This window comes from Bacillus rossius (assembly GCF_032445375.1).
Source record: "Bacillus rossius redtenbacheri isolate Brsri chromosome 4 unlocalized genomic scaffold, Brsri_v3 Brsri_v3_scf4_2, whole genome shotgun sequence".
In the NCBI taxonomy this organism is placed as follows: domain Eukaryota; kingdom Metazoa; phylum Arthropoda; class Insecta; order Phasmatodea; family Bacillidae; genus Bacillus; species Bacillus rossius.
Genome location: NW_026962011.1, coordinates 49,728,597 through 49,752,638, shown reverse-complemented (window position 1 = coordinate 49,752,638; position 24,042 = coordinate 49,728,597). Strand labels below are relative to the sequence as shown.

Sequence of the window (24,042 nt, the reverse complement as noted above, 5' to 3'; positions counted from 1 at the left end):
TTCGAATGCAACATTGTGTCATAAATTTCAAATCAATCGGTGAATAACTTTCTGTGATTTATGTTTTATTACAAACATTCACATTTTTTTATTCATACTATGGATTTTATCATCAGTTGTGTTTATGTTATGCTTAGGGACACCTGTATTTCGCGATTTCATTTCATGTCAAAGTATTTCACAAAACACTGTAGCTTTATCTAAGAGTCGTGGCAAATTGAGAGGGTGCAGCAGTACGGTGACCACATTCTCATTGGCCCCGTCAAGAGCGGGACGACACCTCTCACCGACCTCAGCCAATAACCACAGGAGAAAAGCTACAGTATTTTGTGAAATACCTTGACACGAGATGTATTCGCGAAATACTGGTGTTCCTTGTTATGCTGTGAAATTTCAATGTATGATGCAGTAGCAGACAAAAAGGGTGATTAAGCGTTAGGAAACGCCAGCAATGAAGACGATAATAAATGAATGAAGGAGTCCTTTGCCCCGCTCTTGCCCCCTTCTGCCGCCCGCGCAGGAGCAAGATGGACGACCCACACGTGGTGTGTCGCCCCCTTCACCCCTTCACCCCCGGGGGTTGAGACCACGAGGGTGCCCGGGGTTTTCTCACGAGCCTCCAGCCACCCGTCTCGATCCTCCAAGCCGGCAGCTGTCTGCAAGGACCTCGGGTGCCAGTCTCGCCGTCCAAGGTCACCACAGTTTTGCATTTGTAACATAATCACTAGAGACCGGAAAAAATTCGCGTATTCCTTTCGAGACAGGCTGGAATCCAAACTCGTTTTGCTTAATGCTGCGTCAGTGATCGGACCGCAATTTACCTGAAGGACTCTGAGCCAATGGCAAACACTCAACAAAAGAAGTATCGAATCATACGAATCGCAGTTAAACAGGTGTCCCGAGTCGGTAGCCAATGACCAGGTGATAGTTGCCCGAGTACGTAGAGAATCGTGGAGTCTATCCTAGTGGTCATTGAAACCGCGAATTTTCTAATTCCCTAATAATTACCTACGTCTGGGTCAAGATGAATGCTGCTGTCTCCTGATATGGACGGGCATCCCTAAGAAATTTAAAAAAAATGGGGGATTTGTCTGTAAAGTCGGTTTACGGACGATAATTTTACGTGATAACGTCATAAGAGAACATTGATGAAAAATTGCATACTTTTTTTAATTTTCAGATATTATTTACAGTTTTTTTGGAAAATTTAATTTAAATAATTTGTTTAAATTTAATCACGGGGACAATTAGTTAAAAGCCCGCCTTAAAACTGTTTGATATTATAGAAGATTTTCTCGCACGGTGGTTGGCTGGTTCTTGCACGCTCGGCTCAGGCGGAACGTGACAATTTTTTTTTCATTTTCGTACGTGCAGCCGGCTTTCATTGATATATTAGACGTTGTCAAGTCAAAATACGTAAAAATAATAAAAGCAAAGCAAAATAAAATACTTGATATACAAAAAAACTTTAATGTACAAAGATAAACAGAAAACTTATTTGTATTCAACTCGAAATCGGCATACACACGTGATGAAATGTAGTTAAAGGTTGAGAGTCATGAGTGGCCAATGGTGTGGCCGTGTCCCGCTTCAGAAGTCTGAAGGCAGAACACTCTCATTACTTGTGCATGCCCTTGAGGGTATGCAACAGCCGCTTCAGTGAATTTAGAAATAAACTATCCAGAAAATAAAATTATATTTAAGATTAAAATGAACCAAAACCAAAAACGTTATCTTACATTATATTAAAATATTTTTTTTTTAGGTTTTAAGAATATTTAGCTTTCATTATTAAATATTCATAACTTATTAATAATTAACACAAAAATAGCACAGAGGGAGTATTAAAATGCAAACAATTTTATTTTAAACTGGAATCGAAACTGCAATGTTATCGACTTCACGCTACTGCAGTAAAGGGGAAAAAAAATTGAAAGTTGAATATGTTGCAGATTTTAATTTCACGATTGTAACAAACATGGCGACGAAAAACCTGCAAAATGTTCAAATGTCTGACACACTACTTTATCCGTTTAACTGCGTGAAAAGTGAAGGGCGAAAATATCTTAAATAAATTATTAAAAAAACTACATTGCATTTTGAAAATAAAAAAAATTTGCTTCAAAATTGAATAATAATGAGTGTACACAAAAAATAATAAATTTATTACTGTTGACATCGTCAGTTCAAACATACTACCGCACCAACTGTTTGAGTCTCTCTCGTTTAAGTGGTACATCATCTCTAAAGACTTTGTTTGTGAACAGGAACCACGTGTCAGTCCGTTTGAAACTTGACTTAATGGGCGCCCCATTGACTCCACGTATGCCATCGCTGTGTATAGTGACACGTTTACGAGCTACGTAGTGTGGACAGAAGTGCGCGCTAGAAGGACGAGGCATTCAACGAACGCTGTTAAGTGTATCAATTGTGTTGCGACGGTGTTGAAAAATCATGTCAATGCAGTGCTTGACTGTATGCAAATTCCAACATGAAGTCTGAATGACAGTGTCCATGTCAAGAAAACATTTTACATTGAAAAAAAAATTGGTTGTCTGTAAAGACGGTTTACGGACGATAGTTTAACGTGACTACGTCATAACAAAACATTGATGAAATTATTGCATTATTTTATGAATAAAATTGAATCGTTTTTATTGAATTATCACTATTTTGTATGGATACAAAGAAGGAGTGAAATAAAATCTACAATTTAATTGATAAATTTATTTACTTTTATTTGCACTCATTAATTCAAATATGTTTATTACTTTAACGAAGAGATTATTTTAACTATAACTTTTATACATGTTTGCTATTTAACTTCTTCCAATCTGTGTTATTCTGTTAAGGATAGGACGATGATAGGAAAAGTAGGAAACGAATGGGAGTGTTTCAAGTTTAATGTGCCTCGAAAAAGTAAAATCGATGGTTGTTCCAATCGAGTGGAAGAGAGATAGATGCGGCGCAAGCGTACAATGAGCGTAACGGGACACAGTGTAACAGGACACTTTTTCGTGCGTGCAGCCGGCGTTCATCGATTTATTAGACGTTGTCACGTCAGAAAGAAGATCAGTATTTAAAAAAATATAATTTCCGTTTTTAACTATTATGCAGCTCATGAAATTGGGTAATATGTGTCAAATAACAACCACTATAGTACTTTTGCAAAATTCATGAATGCTTCAAATTATGAACTATTTATCAATATGTGAGAAAATCTACTGAATCTTTTCTTTCACTACGCCAAGAGTTCTGGGTTAGAGTCTAGGGTAAAGTATGGGTACAAAACTGTAATTGAAAAAATTGGTCACAAACACGTAACATCAAAAGTAACTGTAAAAAAATCAATTATGTCATAAAAAGGGAAAGGCTGTCTTTTTAGTGATCAAAAAATAACCATTGAAAGAAAATTTTACATAAAATAAAACGGTGAAGGTCGTGGGTTCTAAACTTCACCAATTCGCTCAATATATTGGAGTCGTTTAGGTACTCAATAAAATAACTTTTAACTAAACAGTGTTTTTTAACAGACAGATGTTTCCCAATTTTAGAATATTTTAGGAACAATAAGTTTTTTACTCATTTATAGTTTGTGTAAATTTACTAAACACTGTAGTAGGTTCTAATTAACTGGATCTACTGGCAAGATTTTTTATACATCACACAAGCAAATTTACATAGCTCTGAGAAAAATACAGAAACAAACTAAACACAGTAAAGTAAAACAATTTAGGTAGAATTTTTTCTTAAACAAAGTTAAAAAAAAAATATTCGCTGGTCTAAAAATATATTACGTAGTTGAAAAACTGCTGCCTCATACATACGGTGCTAAATGAGAAAAAAATATATATATTTCAGTGCATGTAATTACAAGAGCTTTAAACAAGTTAAGATTATTGAGATTTGCGTATAGCAGCAACTAATAAGAATGATAAACATTTTAGTGACTTATGCTTAATTTAAACGTTTATACATCATATAATTCATGCTTATTGATAAATAACGCTTTTGGGGTATGCTCTCAAAATAAAAATAATACATATGCAACTTTATCTTGTAAATTTTCAGAAATATTTAGTTGACAGGTATGTCATATATCATATTGAAATAAATAATTAAAAACTAATATTTACAGACCTTTAAACTGCAGATGAAATTATTAACAATGATATCATAATAGACCAAGGAAGTCATAAAAAATAAAAAATAAAATAAAATAAGCGGGTGTAAATATTCAGAAAAAGGTCCTTACCAACCGGTGATTGAAATATTTCCAACGTTTCTAACGCAATGGCCAACGGTTGTAAAAGCATCAATGGCTGTCTCCCAAACTACCGAAGAAACTTCCACAGTTGTGGCTCTTATCAGTTCGTATGTCTGTCTGTCGGAAAACAAATTTTCTCCCCTTCTTTCTTTTTTTTCTCTCTTTCTCTCTCTTTTTCTCTCATTGTCGCCTTCTCCGTTTCGACGTCTCCATTCCTTGACAAACATCAGGCACCGCGAAGTGAAATATTTCCTGTTCCTGCCTTTTCTACCGCTCACCCCCCTCACCACCCCTTTTACTCTCACGAAATGACCCCACTGACCCCTGGCGGGTAAAAAAGGAAGCTCGGCTGCAGCATCTTCGTGTCTGAGATTGGGGCCGACAGCCCTTCGGCGTCCCCCCCCCCCCTCCACAGCCAGACCCTAAAGAGCCCTTCTTCCAACAGACACCCTCTCGTGCAGGCTGGGCTGTTTTCGAACACATCTCAGCACGCCTCGCGTCTGGAGGAAGGAAAAAAAAAAGAAAAAAAAAAACGTGGCACGCTTTCAAGGAAAAAAAAAAAAGAAACTCATGTCTAAATATTTATAAACATTCGTTCCGGAGAGAACAGATCAAAGCACTTTACAAACACCTCTTATGACTGAAATGTAAAACAGTTTTAACAGTAAAATAAATGTGAATTTAATTCCATTTTAAATTTAATTATTGTTTTTTGACTTCAATGTAACATAGGCTACTGTTAAAACTTTACAACCACACAACATTTAGCTAGATTTCAAGAATATATATTGTTCAAAATCTAAAGAGATTATTATTAGCGAAAATCACTAACAGCCGTTCGATCTTGACCTCAAGTGGCAGGGTTTCCATCATAAGGAAAACTGTTTGTTGATTCACATAATTAAAAATACGCTAAAAATATATTCAAGCTTTTTTTTGAAATATAACTACCAAATTGAGTATACATAAGGACTGTAACAGTATTAAAATTATTTAAAGTACGGTATTAAAAATAACAAAAGAAAACACTGAAACCAAAAATCTGATATCGTTATATTTTAGTGGCCAGATCCTGGGATACAATATCGGTATACAGCAAGACACCAAAGGTCAAGATGATGGAAAACAAGTCCAAGACCTACTTTCTTCCAGCACGCACCGATCACTCCGCTCTCCTTTCATACATGCCTCCGTCATGTGAAACATGTGCGTGTATCCACCGCGCATACGTCCATGCTACGTGACGTAAAATAAACTACCTAATAATAAGCCCTGTTTGCTAAAGATTATTTTAGTCCAGAAAAATTCTATATTCATTCCTGAAAAAAACACTTAAGGAAAAAAGAACCACTACAATAATATAGTGAACTGTTTAAAAAAAAAACTCTCAAAATTAACGGGTGCTGGACCTAAAAAAAAAAAAAAATGAAATTCGTGACATCACGCCTATCCATATTGACGTATCCAGGGTGGTGCTGGGGGGAGGGCAGGGCCGGATTTAGGGGAGGGCAACCGGGGCGAAAGCCCAGGGGCCTCCACAAACGGAGGGCCCCCACAAATCCTTTGATATTCTTTTTTCGCTGTTTTACCTTTACCTACAGTATTTTGTACATACATGATTATATTATTGTTAAATATTAACAGAAATATTAATTAACACTAAAATTTAATTTCATATAATTCTTGTCTCCGATTATATTATGTATGTTTTATTTAATACTTAGAGAATCTACTTGATGTCACTATAAATTATTTATTGGAAAACTTGATTGAAAAAAATTATTCATTTTATTGGAAAATAATTTGTGGCCAGGGGGCCTCCGCTCCTCTGTTGCCCCGAGGCCTCCAGACCTGTAAATCCGGCCCTGGGGAGAGGGGAATCTGTCCCCTTCCAAAGTGTAAAAATAAATAAAACAAGGATGAAGTCCCTGTAGTTAAGGAAATTTTTAAATTTATCTTTAAAACGTATCATTCAAAATTTGTTTTTAGTAAATCCAGTTTTTTTTTGTTACTACTACGTGAACCATTCCACCTCTAATACCCGAAAATGTCTTCCCCTTCCTCTGTCACATTCTGTTTTGAGCCCTTGGGCGTATGTACATATTTACTGCGGTTATATTTATGTATATCTTCATTCAGTTATGGAGGTGACAACGAAGGGACGTGAGAAGATTCTTGACAAAACTGATTTCCAAGATTCCACTGCGCAACGGGACACCTTGCATTATCTGTTGAAGATACCGGGACCTCCACGTGTTGTCTGGTTGACGTATTGTTGAGGATCTCGACGTTCGATATTTCTGCAAAAAAAAAAATCACATTGTAATTGCTTTGGGTAAATGTGAACCTTACAAACAATACTTCAATACACACATCCGCGCACCGTACGTGTGCCCTTAAGGCCATTAGGCCCCCGCCTATCCGGACACACACACGGTGCGCAGAGCTTCAAGGTAAAACAACGAGATATGAAAAAAACTCAAGATATCCTAGTGGGGTCTGTTTACGAAAGTCATTTAAGAATTGCTTTGTAGGCCGATAAGTAGTTTCGTTTCCGAATTAAGTTTTTAAACTGTATTTTTAAAAGAGTTAAAATGGCTAAAATACGTGTTTTCAAAGTAATTTTTAAGCATAAAACAACCGATACATTTCTTGAAAGCACTTAAGGGACTTGCATTACACCTTTATCTTCATTTCTCCGCCATATAATGGTACGGTTGTCGCTCGAATATCATATTGTTAGGGGCATGCAAATTTCGCGAAAAGATTCCGAGACTAGCTGAAAGTTAAAACACTGTAGCATCATCTGTGTTTCTTAATTGGGTGAGTTTCTTTCAGGTCAATGTAGATTTTTACAACACCAATCACCGTGAGTCAGTGCGAAAGAAAACAAGTCCTGATTGGCCCGGTCAAATAAGGCAACGACTTATCTCTGCAGACGGCCGCCAATCACGAGGAAGAAACCACTGGTACGGGTATACTTTGTTGCAGTCTAATAGGCGCCCCTACATATTGTCCTGTGCACGACGAGGAGACTGCGCGCCAGTCCAGAGGAGACACCGCGCTAGAAGCACCAGCGAGCGTCGCGCTTATCATCCCGCCTCACCGACACAGACACACGCCTGATGAGGCGGACCGTCGTTTATCGGCACTGAAACCCCGTTTACGTTCGCGCAACAACGACGGCACGTACCACACAGTCGGCGGGAGTCTTGCCCGAGGGATCCAGCCCTTCGACGGAGCTCTGTAGCCCTTGCACCAATTAACGAGGCCAAAGGACCGGCGCTGGAATTAGCCGCGGCGTGCGTCACAGCGGGCAAATAACCCCCCGCGCGACCGTCTCCCCAGAGGTCAGCCGCTATATTTAGACAACGCGCTATCCCCGGCATTAATCAACCCCGCAGGGGGAGGGGGGATGGGGGTTAAGACTTTGAAAAAGGGGGTTCGAGGAGGAGAGCGACATCAGTTGTCTGTGTCTGGGGAGAGGCAAGGACTGCGCTGCAGACACGTGCTGTCTGGAGTGGGGGTAAAAAAAAGGGAAAAGAAAAAAATAGGGTACGGGTGGTACGCCCTCGTTATCTGTCGCAGATGTTCATTTGTTCAAGTACAACGACGCGCTGGGTCCTCATGTGGCGTCAAAGAAACAAAGCGCCTACATGATGGTCCGCTGTATGTCTGCGAGACACAAAAAAAAAAAATCTGTTGAACTTTAGTGTTTGCGTAGTGGAAATAGTTTGTTTATTTATTTATCCACTTATTTTACGTGGCGAAATTAAGGCAGTTAACCACAGATATGTTGACAGTTAAAGTTACAACAAAACAGGCATACCCGACTAGGCTAAACTTAAATAAAAGACAAAGCAAGTCACAAAATACAATAAAAACTAAATAATCAAATCAATTGCTAGCAAGTAATGAAACATGATTCACGCATATTAAGCTATTTGTTACTGGAATTACAATTGAAACCTTTTTAATATTAAATCGTTAAACTTAAGACTAAAAAAATTAATATATAAAAAACAATTAAAAAAAACACACACTCTTGTTCAAACCTTAAAACTATAGGGACCAAATCCATTTATTATTCCACAATGCAATATTTTTATTGTTTGTTGAGATATTTTATAACACACTTCCTGAAAGATGAACGTGACAATTGTTTCCTTATTGGCTCTTCAAGTGCATTGCGCGCACTGCAGCTACAAAAATATTCAGAACATATTCACAGTGATGAATAAGAATTAACATAAACAATTTGATCTTGGAACGAGTACCGATATTGTGACGACGGACACTGTAGTTCGTACTTACTAACCATAATCTGGCGCAATGCACTGGATGTTGCGTTATGGCAATGACGAGGTAGACATGACTTCAACTATGTCACAGCATGCCACATATCTACAACGCCGTGGAAATTGTACTTCACTATGAGGCCTCCACCAGTCTTGCAACTCAATCTCTGGAAGAATTAAATTCATACTGTATTTCAGAACAGTTTGTATTCCTGTTAAGTGTTTGCTTTCAGTAAATTAGGTGTTAAAACATAAAACTTTCAGATCTGATATATTTTTCAGTCCGTACACGTATAATTCAGACTATTATTCGTTAGAATTGGGTGTAGTTTATTCACGGGAATGACTACCAAATGTCGACTCCAATAAAATAAAAAATAAAAAAAAACTGTTTTATAAATTCTCAATCATATCAAAATACTTTGCCAAACGAAAGTAATTTTATTTACACGTGTTAAATAATTTCACCATTAATAAATATGCCGCTGTGCGGCTGACCTCAGTGATCAATAACAGCTCAGCTGCGATCGTCCCCTATATAAATCCTGCGGCAGAACTCCAGGCCTCAATTTTTAAACGTCCTTGATGATGGCTGTAACAAGACACGCCGAAACGTCGCCCACATTATCATTCACAAGGACGTGGCATCAACCCAGAAGCCGAGAAGTAGCTTGTGACTGGGCACGAAAGCCTCTAATATAGAAACAACAATGTTTATATTTAAAAAAAAAAAAATTCTCGAATGTTCTATAATTACGAGATTTTTTCCTTTAACTACTAACCGCAATGTGTTCATGAATACGAAAGATAGATAAATTCCCTAAGACACATATTATCTAAACTACGACAATGACAGATCGTTAAATTTCCGAGTCTCTTGTGCGTGCTTGTGCCTACTGCATAGGCAACCTGAGAACCATGTGTGCAGAGAACGACGTATTGATCTGCATGACGGGCTGACTGCAAGCCAGGGGCAGCACAAACTGTAGATGACTAAGTTTGGAATAAAAATGGCGCGACGGACGCAACAAGAAGTACGCGATGCTGAAGGATAACGTGGTCTACACCCGAAGCGACACAAAAAAAAATGTTTACATATAAAATGTTTCTGGCCATTTCAAATGTACCACACATAACGACAGCCCTCAATGATTAAGGTATTTATTAAATTAACATGTTTGAGAGAAACGTGTTTTATCCAAATGATGTTCATTCGGAAAATAACTTCGCGTAAACTCATTTAAAATATTTTACAAATAAATTAGTTAAACTAAACTTTTAAAACTATACAAATAATAAGAGGGAACCAATGCAACAGTCGGGGAAAAAAAAACCTTTGACAAGCATTTCAGTACCGTCGCGCTCGTTAATTTCGTCGCACTGACGTCACAGATACGTCGAACGTGATTGGCTAGGCAAGATGCGCAGTAAAATAACGTGGATGGCATTAAACCAAGAAGGAAATATATAATCGCTTGAGAAGAGCACAGCGCTTCTGCACTTAGTATAAAGGATTTATTACTAAACGAATGTAATACAAATTAATTTACTTGATGTTTCCTTACAATATCACATTTTCTTTTATTTTATAGTCCATAGAATTCTTGAGGTTAGATGAAAAACAATTAGAAGAAAAGGTTTAAATAAAAAATTTAGATACACTAATGTTGTATGGAACTTACAATGAAACCATAGTATAATAACACCGAAATAAAAACAAATTTTAAAACAACATTTAAATTTGAGACATTTAAAATCCAATAAATATTTTAAACAAAATTTCAAGTTTGTGGACCAGAAAAAAAAGTAAACAAAGTTGAGAGCATATGCCACACAACAACTGTGCAGTGGCACAATTGTTCGGGTCGTGAAATCTCATAGCACTTCGAATATCCGAGTATCAATTTAGTAGGTGTACGGTATTTCAGGTCCTGTGTCAAGTTACCATCATACATTAAATGATTTAGATAAAACAAAATTATAGTAGGAGTACCATTAGTAAACAAACCCACATTACATTGTTTAGATTTTTTTTTTTGTGTTTGACGATCTAGTCAAGGGTGCTTTTGTGTTATTGTTGTGGTATGATAAGTGCGAGGCTCGCTTCTAGTTAGGTATCGCCTCAAAGTGCAAGTGTGTGGACTGGCGCGCTGTCTTTTCGTCGTGCATAGGACAACTATGAGAGACTGAGTGATATCATGTATATGTACCGGATGTTTCATGCTTAAAATTTATTCTGAAAACACGACTTTTAGGAAACAAAAAAAAAATCAGTTTCCAGACGAAAATTTTGAGCAGTTTTTAAATTGTATGATTATTTTGTTTTTCTTAAGCTCTGCACACCGTATGAGTATCCAGTTAGGCGGGATGATAAGCGCGACGCTCGCTGGTGCTTCTAGCGCGGTGTCTCCTCTGGACTGGCGCGTAGTCTTCTCGTCGCCACAGGATAACTGTGACATTTGAGCGGTTACCGTAACATTATATGGAGTAGAAATGAAGATAAAGGTGTAATAAAAGTCCCTTAAGTGCTTTCAAAGAATCTTTACTGGTTGTTTTACGTCTGAAAATTTCCCCCAAAAACACGCCTTTTTAGAAAGTTTCACTCTTCTAAAAACTCTGTTTAAAATCTTAATCCGAAAGCATTTGGCCCTCAGCGAATTCTTTAATGATTTTTGTAGCGAGATCCCACTCGCATTGGCGGATCCAGAGGTTCACCTCGGAGGGGGCACTCTAGGATTTCAGAGTAGCCAGAGAAAAAAATGTCTTAAAATTACTAAATTTATATTTACTTTACTCACACTACACATAACATCCAACCACCAGAGTTTATGATTCTACATGAAATTCATTGATTATATTAAAATATTTTATTGGTTTCAGAAACAATCATTTTTGTCGGCAATATTAATGTAGCAGACAACTGGTTTTTCGGGAGGTGGGGTTGGGGGGCACTTGCCCCTGGTGCCCCCCCCCCCTTGGATCCACCACTGCCCACTCGGATGTCTTGAGTAGTTTTTTTAAGTTGTGTTGTTTTTCACTGAAGCTCTGCACACCGTGTGTGTGTGTGTGTCCGGGCAGACGACTCGCGTGAATGCTGGCCGCTGGCCCGGAGGACGGGAGTTTGTCTGAGCCCACCTCGGACATACGACCGCAGCAGGATTTCGCACGTCGTCGTCGTGCGCGGCGCCGATGGCACACGCAAGGGCTTCGCCGGGCGGCGGGGGGGGGTAGGGGGCAGTTGACCCTTCCCCCTAGAGCCTTAGAGATATAAAATAATGTAGCCAAATGAAAAAAAAAAAAAAATACATACTTTTCCCACAACTCATCCCCCCCCCTAGGCCATCGGCTGGCGACGCCCTTGAGCACACGTGCTTCGTCGGGAATTCCCCCCTCCCCCCTGAGGGGAAGCCGGGGGTTGGAGACGGGGTTACGCCGAGGATAGCAGGCGACAAGCTACCAGGCCCGTCAGACGCGGTTATTTCCCCTGGAGATCCGCGCGGTATGTCGCTCCTTGAAGGGGGGGGGAGGGGGTGGGAGAACAGGAACCCGGAGACAGATCATCGTCGTGGGAACTTCCGGCTGCCCCCACGGGAGCGTCTCCCTTCCCGTCTGGAGGTCGCGGGTTCCAGTCGGTCATCCTCCGGAGGGGGGTGAAAGAAGATAGGGCGCGCGCTTCCGCGGCTACCGACAGCCGGGAGGAAGAAGGCGGAAGGTTATGGTATTTCGGGAAATGTCATAACACTGCCCAAATACTGGTGGGGGGGCGTCGGGGGGGGGGGGAAGGAAGGTAGACGGAAAGACAGGCATTTGTGCGGTGTCTTCCGCAAACTGGAAGGGGCTGGTACATCGCCACAGATGTTCGCGACTGGGAGGGAGGGTTGCAGTAGAAAAAAAAATTGGTACAAAAAATAATATTCCGTTGGGTATCTCTCACACACGTGTGATCTTACAGTCTCTCTTTTTGTTCTTCTTACAAGAAAAAATATAACACAATTATTGTATGCATTTGTGATAATTCTTTATTTTTTATTAATTATGTGTAATTTAAAAGTTTTTTTTTTCCCAAAGAATTTTCTTACATGATATTTGTTTTCTGTTTGACACTGAGCACTCATGCTTTCCAGATATTTTTTGATCTAGAATATACTAAATCATAGCAATAAAAAAATTATTATAATTCGAGGCATACGTATATATTTTTTTTAGATTTGAAATTCACCCATTGTTCGTGGGCCCTGATATTTCGACAAAGAAATTATTGTATTTCAATCAAAACCGTGTCCACATTTTTACAACCAGGAAATAAAGAAATAATGGAATAGCAACAGAATTTTTAAAATAAAGTAAAAAATTAAATAATTCAATAAAATGCAATAGAATAATTGTAAATAATATCAAGAAATCAAATTGTACCTTAATTATAAACTATTTAGCGATAAATTGATATCAGTTACGCTATACGTTAACGTTTAAAATATGTACATAAGTATAATATACGCTCCCCTCATTTTTAACAAAATCATTTAAATATCAAGCATATTTAATTTTATAAATATATTCATAAATAAAAAAATAATGATTAAAAAATCCTATAGAAACATATGTGTTTCAGTTTTTTTTATTGACTTACGACACAGACTACGTACAAACGTTTATTTCATAGTTGTATATCACATAATTTCATGTTCTCGATTCATGCTAAGATTGAAATTCGAATTGATATTTTAGGTATTAAAAATTATTAAATAAAAAATGATTTAATTGATATAAACTCTCACGAACAATTAACTATGTTTATGTAATGAATCTATTTAAAATCATAGGCAAACATGAGAAATTGTAGAAGAAAAAATAATTTAGGTAACTACCTTCCTAAAATGATTTACATTAGCGGATTGCTGAGTAATCTGGATGAGCCTTTTTAAAAAATTAGTTTTTTTTTTCCGGTAAAGGGAAAATCCACGTTGGTGTATGTGCATCGGCCGGTAGCCTGTGTTGACAGAACAGACTGACGGAGTCTGTGTCACGCAACTTTTGAATCAAATCCAACAGTTATCAAAATATGTAGTCACTCGCACGTTCACGAGCAGGTCACGTGGACCAACCTCCGCAAAATCTTTCGAGAACTGTGTGAAATTTTCAGGCAGTTTACGTGGAACGGACTGTACCGACGGCGGCGGAGGGATATGGCGGCCACGCGTGTCGGCGGATGCACACAAATTGCGGTAGGCCAGCCGCGTCGCGCGCGCCGCAGATGTGTGTGTGTGTGTGTGTGTGTGTGTGGGAGAGTTCACGTCTTCCGGGGGACTCGGATTGGTGCAGGAGTAGTGGTAGGGGGAGTAGGGGGGTTGCCTGACCTCGCCTTCTTGCAGTCAGACACGTCGTTGATGTCACAGGGGTTCCTCAGGTCGGAGACGACATCCTTCAAGCACATCTGCCACGAGAGGAAAGGCATAGCTACAAAGTGTTGTGCTAGAAGTTATTCAGTACCCACTAGAACCCACGCTTGCAACTGACCACGTCACAGAAAAAAATTGGTTGTCTTTAAAGTCTGTTTACGGACGATAGTTTAACGTGACAGCGTCATAACAAAACATTGATGAAATGATTGTATACTTTAATGAACAAAATTGAATCATTTTTATTGAATTATCACTATTTTGTATGGATACAAAAAAGGAGTGAAATGAAATCTACGATTTAATTGATAAATTTACTTTTATTTGCACTCATTAAATTCAAATATGTTTATTACTTTAACGAAGGGATTATTTTAACTATAACTTTTATACATGTTTGCTATTTAACTTCTTCCAATCTGTGTTATTCTGTTTAGGATAGGACGATGAAAGGAAAAGTAGGAAATTAATGGGAGTGTTTCAAGTTGAATGTGCCTCAAAAAAGTCAAATAAATCGATGGTTGTTCCAATCGAGTGGAAGAGAGATAGATACGGCGCAAGCGTACAATGAGCTTAACGGGACAAAGTGCGTAACGGGACAATGAGTCATCCTTTTTCGTGCTTGCAGCAGGCGTTCATCCATTTATTAGACGTCACGTTAAAAAAAATGATTTTGTCGTATTTCACTTAATTCGTTAAATTGCTGACCGTTAGCTAATGCCAATCACTGACAATTCAATTCAATAGGTTTTTATTGTGACATTTTGTACACTTTACAGTTTTTGGTATTGCAACAGGGCACTCCAGCACTCAGTGCTCTTTTACCTTATTTAATTTGACATATATTTACTTTTCTGACATGATTATTGTAAAAACATGATTTGTTATCAAAGGAAAATTTAAAAAAAAATCCTTTAGCAATGTCTTTTGAAGCCTCTTTTGGCTCAATGTCTTTGTTTTGAATCCATACCTAAAACACATTTACACTATATATTATTTATACATTCATAGAAACAAATTGTCTTTCACTGTACATAAAATTAAAAACATGGCACTAAAATTTAACATCACTGACGAATACTTATGTTTGACACTTTAGCTGCGGTACATGACTTCTAACAGGTAGATGAAAATTTTTAACACAGCAAGTTTTTTAAATTTAAGAATTGCTTTAAAATATGATGTCTAAATAAATGTCAACTCCGGCTTATTTTTGTATTTTACATTAAAATTCGTTTATATTTTAACCACCGCAGTGTTGATAATATTATTACAGAAATACTGGATTAAGATACTAAAATTATCTTCACTTACGATATATATAAGGTTATATAAAATATCATATTTCAAAAGAACGTGTGTTTTAATTATCTGTAACGGTTTGATCACAGTAAGCCAAGAAAGTAATAAATCCGGTGGTTTTTCTCAGATTTTAGTCACAACTATTGCTATATCTTTCGGATTTTTTTCCTCTTTAAATAAAGTGAAGCTTTGCGTGCATGTGGGAAATAAATAAATGAATATCGAATGTTGTTCTAGTTGGAAATATTTTCCTCATAAAAAAATAGTAGTTTTTTCTTATAAAATACTTTTTAGGCAGGCCCTGATTATTTCGAGGTAAAATTTTAATAATTTTTCAGGCTTCCAAAGTCTATAGCCAAGTGTTCCTCATTTTTTCCCCTTATCGATTAATAACAGCGAGAGTATCTATTTACAAACTTGACTGCGAAATTTAAGAATATGTGGTGAGCGGGAAAATAACTTCGGTATTAATAAACTGAATTCTACCAGCCAGGAATGAAAAAGTGTAATTTTACACTAGTGTTTCTAGAAAAAAATGGCTAGTCTTTGATAAAAAAACATGAAGGTTCATTTTTTATTACAAAAACTAACGTATTAAATTACACATTTGGACGTAACTATATAATATTATCTGGAATTAAATTAATCAGTGCCTGTTTTATTTTGACAGTACATTGTCAAAGTGCAAAATATTTTTTAGAGTGAATTTACGACAGTAAAGGAACTGAAAATTTTTTTTTTGAAATTTATACTGAATAAACCATAGGTATTTAACTAACATAAGGTTACGTAATTCAGAATTCACTAAAGGTAGTGAATTCGTAATCCGTTAATACACTTAGATTGTTAGAAGCGTCTACTTGAAAATTAAAGGTGATAAATTTAAAAATTGCTCAAAAATACTCATGGACCAATAACAGTTATATGGTTAAAAAAAAAATAGAAATCAACATATTCATTGTTAACGTAAATTTACTCAACGATGCAGTAAAATTAACTGACAGTTGAGGTAAATATTCACATGCATGAACTGTAAATTTACATATCACAGAATAAAAATACACCGAAAGCAATGTATTTTTTTTATTACCAAAAATTAGTAATTTTTCATATTTGATAGTCTTTTAATTTGAACGCAATAGTAAAAATACAACACAAGTAGATGTAAAATTACAGTGTCGGTGGAGAACTGATGCCAACATGATCATGGTTCCCGTGTCCCCCTCCCCCTTGCAAAACAGCGACTTGTGAAACGGCGTGGATAAAACGTAACCGTAAAAACTATTTTTTAAAGGGAAACTTTCTGAATATTAAAAAAAAAAGTTCTGCTTATTTTACATATGGGAAGTATACAACAGATTATCACCTTGTCCAGATATGACTTGTATCGGTTAAAAAAACATCTCACTCAGGTCTACCATTCGCTGCGAACAAGTTCCACAAAAATCACAGTCACCATCAACCTGCACTATCCTATAACTTATCCAACTGTTCATTCACCCAATACAAATATAAACCACAGCCAGCTAACAACCTACACACCCGAAATAGAGAGCGCAGGGCGTGCAGCCCGCTGAAACTTTCTCCACTGGGATTCGAACCCACGAACCCAAATCACACTAACACACATTCTTACACCGTGTGCTCCTGAAATCGCCCCTCAGCACAGCACGGGTTCGAGTCCTGACTGCAACCCCGCCAAACAAACCCCAGCTCACAGCACCTCAGGGTCGCCAAACATCCGTTATCTACATTACCGTCGAAACCTAATATATATTTTCACAACCAGAGGTAGTGGGTGGCAATCCGCGGCCTGGAACTCTACCCGGGGGCCTGTGGTTCGATGCCCGGATCTGGCACTCGGACCTCGAGGTCAGCAATGGCTGTGATGACAGTACAGTTGCAGCTCACCCTGCGGCGGTGTTGCCTGATCGAGCGACAAGTCTGAGCCAACCCAAGCGCACAATTCTCGGACCGCGTTGGCCCCCCTGTGAAAATTTCTTCCCCTTCCCCCTTCCCCTGATAAATCCTACAGATTTTTCCTCCCTGGCTGCCACATAAATTTAAGTGTAAAATTACAGTGTTCGCGCCCTTTTCTGGTCTTTTGACTTGCTGGACGGCGCTCACCGCCGCACCGGCCGAAGGCGATACCTCCGGTGTCTTCATCTGGCGGCGGACAGCCGGGAAAATGCGCTCAAAGGGAGATTCGTGTCGGCGGCGGGCTTTCAGCCCAGGGCTACGGCCGCCGGCATTGTCGCAGCAGTTGGCCACGGCCCCTGACGGCAGCTGGCGCCCGGCCTTTGGTCCGGGAAGCTAACACCGAAACAGATGACAACTTCTGAAGAAAAAAAAAAAAGGCCCAATGCTGGAATTTTTGTACAGAGTTAACAGTCAACTATGCTTAGTAACGGGGACGCGCCACAACGCCGAAATACCACAACGCCGAAATGCCAAATTGACCACAACGCCGACAGCTAGAAAACTGCTGTGTACCACAACGCCGAATTACCACAACGCCGAAATACACTAACGCCGAAAAATGTCATTGCAGGACTGCCACAAAGGTTAGGTTAGGTTAGACTAGGTTAGGTTAGGTTAGACTAGGTTAGGTTAGACTAGGTTAGGTTAGACTAGGTTAGGTTAGGCTAGGCTAGGATAAGCTTGGTTAAGTTAGGTTAGGTAAGGTTAGGTTTGATTGTGGTATTGCGGCGTTAAGGTACATTTAAGAAACACACACAAATTATTTTAGTTGTTATTTCGGCGTTGTGGTACACAGCATTTTTCTAGCTGTCGGCGTTGTGGTCATATTTGACATTTGGCGTTATGGTATTTCGGCGTTGTGGTAACATACCGAATAGGTGAGACGACAACCTCTGAAAAAAAAATTCCCAATGCTGTAATTTTTGTACAGCGTTAACAGCCATGTATGCTTAATAACATACCGAAAAGGTTGACCGCCTGACACAGAAAACGTGCCGTAAAGCCCTTTATCACAGCGTTCTTACAACCATCCATGTGTCCCATAAACGCAATTTCTACATTTAACTCTCGATAAAACGTTATTCTAAAATAAACATGTAAAAATATTTCAAGTTGATTACTCAAGATGAAATAAAATTCGTTAAAGTTAATACCGATGATATATTTTTAATCAGTCCTAGAAAGGAAATTTTGATTTAAGTGAAAATGAAGGGCCCAATGAGAAAATCGTCTGCGTAAATATTTTTTTTTCCCTTTCCGTAAGTTTAAAGAATTGGTATGGTTAGCAACAACTCTAGTAAAAATTTTCACCTTAAATTTATGAAGAATGCTGGTAACAAATTATCCAGGGATCTTCATAATTTCGTCATTATCTTCGTAACTTTACGGGATATAAGTACACTTTCTCTAATTTTCTTAGTGTATAAACATTTTATTCAAATAACAGGACAATACTGCTATTAAAACCGACCTATTAATTCTACGCTTGTGTTCATATAGAAAAATAGAACTTTTAATTCGAAATACGGCATAGTTTCTACGAAGATTTAGTTATTTTAAATAAGGAAGTATTCTGCATTTATTTGAGGTAAGTTCTTCATTGAAAGAACCCTAAATTTACTACAATTTCTTAAAGTGAAACATCAATTTGAGATGAGCTCTTGATGAAATACAAGAAAATGTATTTCCAAAATGTTCAAAATTTCAAAATTATCCTTCACAACATACAATGTACCAGAATTAATATAAAAATTTAATTACATTATATAGTTGTATCTAAAACTTTTGTGCTCATTGGCGTGAGTGTGGCAATAGAGCACATAGAAAGATTTTTTTGCATTTTGGTTTTTGGGAGATTTTAGGACAATTTCGTGTCGCATCTACAATTATCTATGTTAAATGGCGCTTTCGTTTGAATGGCTTATGCATAGGGTCATGTATTTTCTTTTTACGAAAAGACTTTCACACCAGCTCTGTGTTTCGTGATTGGCTGGGTTTTATTTCAGGTACATGTCAACTGTCAGTATATACCAATCACAGTCATCACAGTGCGGAAGCAAACTAGTCTTGAAGGGCCAATACTATTCCAGCAGGCTGTTAATATATAAACAAAATTTAATCGGAGTCTTTTCGATTTTTTTTACGTGACAACATCTAATAAATCCATGAATGCTGGCTGCACGCACGAAAAAGTGTCCTGTAACGCACATTGTCCCGTTACGCTGTGTTCCGTTACGCTCATTGTAAGCTTGCGCCGCATCTATCTCTCTTCCACTCGATTGGAACAACAATCGATTTGACTTTTTCGAGGCACTAAACTTGAAACACTCCCATTCGTTTCCTACTTTTCCAATCATCGTCCTATCCTTAACAGAATAACACTGATTGGAAGAAGTTAAATAGCAAACATGTATAAATGTTATAGTTAAAATAACCTCTTCGTTAAAGTAAATAACATATTTGAATTAATGAGTGCAAATAAAAGTAAATTTATCAATTAAATTGTAGATTTAATTTCACTCCTTTTTTGTATCCATACAAAATAGTGATAATTCAATAGAAATGGTTCAATTTTATTCATAAAAGTATGCAATCATTTCATCAATGTTTTGTTATGACGTTGTCACGTTAAACTATCGTCCGTAAACCGACTTTACAGACAACCAATTTTTTATTTTCCTGGCTGAATAGATAAAGTTATCAAGTTCCACGAGAAGCTTGTTGACAAGGGAATTACCGTTCAGCCCTGGAGGACGAGACCGAAGGAGGCGGCCGACAGGTGTGGGTCACCGGTGAAGAGACATTCAAGCCCTTCTCGCCCGCAGGAATAAATGCCTGCAAAAATTTTCCCCCTATGAATATTGATGTCCTGAAAAGTTGGGAGGGGGGAGGGGGGACTGGTCGAAAGGTTGGAAGACGGCAGCCGGCGAGAGCCGCAGATTCGATTACGACGCAGCGGATATTGGGCGAACCGTGCGGCGAGCTCTGTAATTGGTTATTGCCGCCGGGAGAAAGATGTGAATGGGGGAGGGGGGTGAGAGGGCGTGATTGCGACGCCACTGAGTCATCCCTTCACGTATGGCGGTCCATCAATTTTTTTCCCCCCTAACCTAAGTTCAAAACCAAGTGTGATCGGGAGGAGTTCTAGTTAGGGAAGACTCTATATGTGCGTCTCAGGCCGAAGTCTTTACGCTCTAACACATGCAGGGCATTAGTAGAGACTGGAAAAGGTCGCGCTTTTGATGACCTCTAGGACGGACTACGCAATCCCCTACACACTCGGGCAAATTCCACCTGCTCATTGGCTACTGACTCGTGACACCTGTCAACTGCGGGACGCTTTCGATTCGATACTTTTTTTTTGGTGGAACGTTTTTCATCGGCTCGGAGACCTTCAGATTAACTGTGAGCCAATCAGAGAAGAAATATAAAGGAACAGTTGTTTGGATTCTACCATATCGTGAAATGAATCCGCGAATTTTTCCGGTCCCTAGGCATTAGCCATGCAGGGAAGAGTCGCATGCATCATGTGCTAGGAGGAGGATTGGCAAGCCGTGGCTGCGTTTGGTGCCATGACTAACTCCCCTCACTGACTATTCTAGACTAAAAACTAGATAAGTTGGGCCCTGGTAAAACCCTGCATAGACACGGGGGGGGGGGGGGGTAACTCTGGGCACGTGATGCAAAAGTATCATGCATTGAAATCAAGCAGGTTAGTTACAGGAATCAGAAGGATGGTTCCGTAAGAAGAGTTGGGCAGAGTAGAAAGAACTATACTAAGCAAGGGGGCGGTAACTTGGACATTGTTGGTCCGCATTAGTTCGGACGGTGGTGGTTTCGTCGAAGAAGGGGGAAGGGGTGTTGGTGACTTTCGTCATTTCCCCACCGGGCTGCCAGCCAGCCCACCTGAATCACGAAGAGGAAAAGATGAATTCTAACTTGGCTTAACACTACTGTGACGTCGGGCACTGAGCAATGTCAGCCCCAGCATGCCACTCGTCGACAACGGTGTTTATTAGCTCTCAAGGCACTATCTACACTTTATTTCATATTTATTTTTCCTTTCATCTTATGCGCTGTAGATATTATTCCTTATTCATTAAAAGGATCATCAATTGACACACTTACAAGTTTGTACTATTTGGGATTTTGTGGGAAACTCATGTGCTTGATTCTACATATTGTTTTTGGAAATGTATTTTTAGTTGCCTAAAATGTTTTTTTTTTATAAATTGGTAGGTCTTCCGTAGCCTTCATAAATGTTGCATCATGACTTAATATACATACTAACATATCCAAATAGTTTTTAAAAAGTTTCAGTAAGTGGAAACATATTGTAAAGGTTTGTAGCTGCCCTATTTGAGTTAGCGACTCATCTATTTGATCTTTTTGTGTTATATAATTTTTTGTGCTGTATGGTTAGAGACCGGAAAAATTCGCGGGTTCAATGACCTCCAGGTTAGACTCCAATATCCTCTACACACTCGGGCAAATGCCAACTGTTCATTGGCTGCTGACTTGTGAGTCGTCTCGACTGGGTGGCCTGTGATTCGACACTTCAATGAGTGAGGGTCTCTAATTGGCCCTCAGTCCTCCAGATTACAGTGGAACAATGGCAGACGCAGCACTAAGGTATAATTATTTGAATTTTAGCATAACACGAATTGAACCCGCGAATTTTTCATGTCTCTATCTATGGTCAATGCTTCATTATTTTAGATGCTATTTATTTATGCATCTTACTGTCCACTACTTGATACAGCTGAACTGGCTGGACGACGCTACCACCCCGGGCGGTGGATCTGGTGGTCTTCTCCCCGTGTGTCGTCACTTCCCTTCCCCTACCCCCTTCCGGCCGCGCCTTCCCAGCACTCCTGCCGCCGGCGTCGACGGAAACACACGAATCACCGCTCGGGTCTCTCCGGCCCTCGGTGACCACCCCCCACCCCTTCCTATGACGTGAATCCGATTCTGTGGCGGACACAAGCTTTTACCTTTAGGCATGGCAGGTGATATGGAAAAAACCCCGCAGTAAGTGGAACACTGGAATCAGAATTTTAAAAAAGACACTTAAAAGGCTATTTTAACGCACCGCTGCTGATGCATTGAAAAGGAAAGTATGGAAGATTATGGAAACCAAACTGTGGTTTTATCAGATTTTTTAATGTAATAAAGATTTTAAAAAATTGTATGCGTTGATTCCACGAGAGGCTAAAGTGAAACTTCTTGCTTATTAGGTACAGATAGGGATACATTATTAGTACGTATTTTTTAATTGAACAAGAGATAATAATTGGGTATGATATCACATGTAAAATTCTTCTGGTGGCATTCGATAATGCCTTATAACTCGGCCTGTACTCTCGTACCTGTTTACTGACACTTTTTGGCGCGTCTCTTGGTGGTTTATTCCCATGTTGCCTTTGATAGTACCTCTTATCTGCTTCTGCATTTTTAATATTTTTTGACGTGACAACGTCTAATAAATCGATGAACGCCGGCTGCACGCATAAAAAAGTGTCCCGTTACGCTGTGTTCCGTTACGCTCATTGTTCCGTTACGCTGTGTCCCGTTACGCTCAATGTTCCGTTACGCTGTCGGCGAGTGCAGTAATAATAGGTTATGTTACAATTGACTAAAAAATTATTGTGATTCATATAATTGATGATAGATACTTGTTTACAGTTTATTTATATGAAAACTTGTTCATAATTATATTTAAACTTTATAGCTAAACGCCAGTTTTTAAAATTAATTACAAGTCATCTACACGTGAACTGTTTCGTCGACTGGGTAAAAAGTGAAGTGAAAAGTTTATGTGGTTGACGCCTGCCCGCCCTTCCTATATTAAATATCACGTTACTTTACGTGATAATTAAACCCAAAACGAGTTTTAGTAAGTTCAGAATCAATTCAGGGAAAAAACGTTTCGGCAATAGGCCTACTCACGTAATATGCGGCAACGAATCTGTGCAACGTCGTAGGTTATAAACAAAGCGACGAACAATAGAATAATTCATTAAAGCAACCAACTATCTTCGCCCTTTATTTTTCACGTCGCTATAACCACACATATTAATGCACTTCAGAATATAATAGTAAATATGGACGAGTTATGTAAACAATGTATATTTTTCTCTTGCCACAGCTAAACATGTACATTGTGACGCCATCTTGTGACCGGCGATCTACCAACTGTATTTATATTTTATAATAGTATAAATTTAACTAATTAAGTGTGAAAGCAAGTTTAATTACTTTTTAATACATAGGATTGAATATATATGTATTTACATATAATTATTTATGCCCCGTTTATCTTTTATTTTTAATTATTATCTAGTTTATACTTCCACCACCAGGGCAGGGAAATTTCGGCGAGATTCATGCGCGCGCATCTCATCCCTTCCAAAGAAGAGTTAGTTCGCCCCTCCCTTCATTTCTTCGTTCCCGCGCATTTCTCCCTATATAAAGGCGAGGTCATCCACCTGAAGGAGTTGATCGGCCCGACGGCCAGTGAGGCTGGAATCATAGGGGGAGCAGCAGGACTACTGGCTATCCGTTTTCTGCTGCTCGCACCCATCCTTCGCGAGTTAGGCCATCCGAGGACCTATCTCGGCCTAGGGAATTTGTCTCTCTTCCCGCCCCCCCCCCTTTCTTGACGATAGGGTGTACCGTGTATCAATCCAGTGTATGTTGTAAAAACCGACGCAGGCGACAAATTGAACTGTTTGGACAATTCAGGTCAATAAAAGATCCGTGTAAAATACCGACATTTTTCAATGAATAGTTAGGC

General features: G+C 38.8%; 1 long non-coding RNA gene across 2 annotated transcripts in view; it reads right to left on the bottom strand.

Moving 5' to 3' along the window:
- Nucleotides 1-5,303: 5,303 nt before the first annotated feature.
- The window catches only part of LOC134541802 (uncharacterized), a 225,208-nt gene continuing 206,469 nt past the window's right edge, over nucleotides 5,304-24,042 (bottom strand). The window contains exon 4 of one of the 2 annotated variants that reach the window (XR_010076691.1): nucleotides 5,304-6,567. This is a non-coding gene — a long non-coding RNA (uncharacterized LOC134541802). Of the gene's footprint in view, nucleotides 6,568-17,398; nucleotides 17,580-24,042 lie in introns of those variants that run through there. The other variant, XR_010076690.1, reaches the window with a different exon arrangement.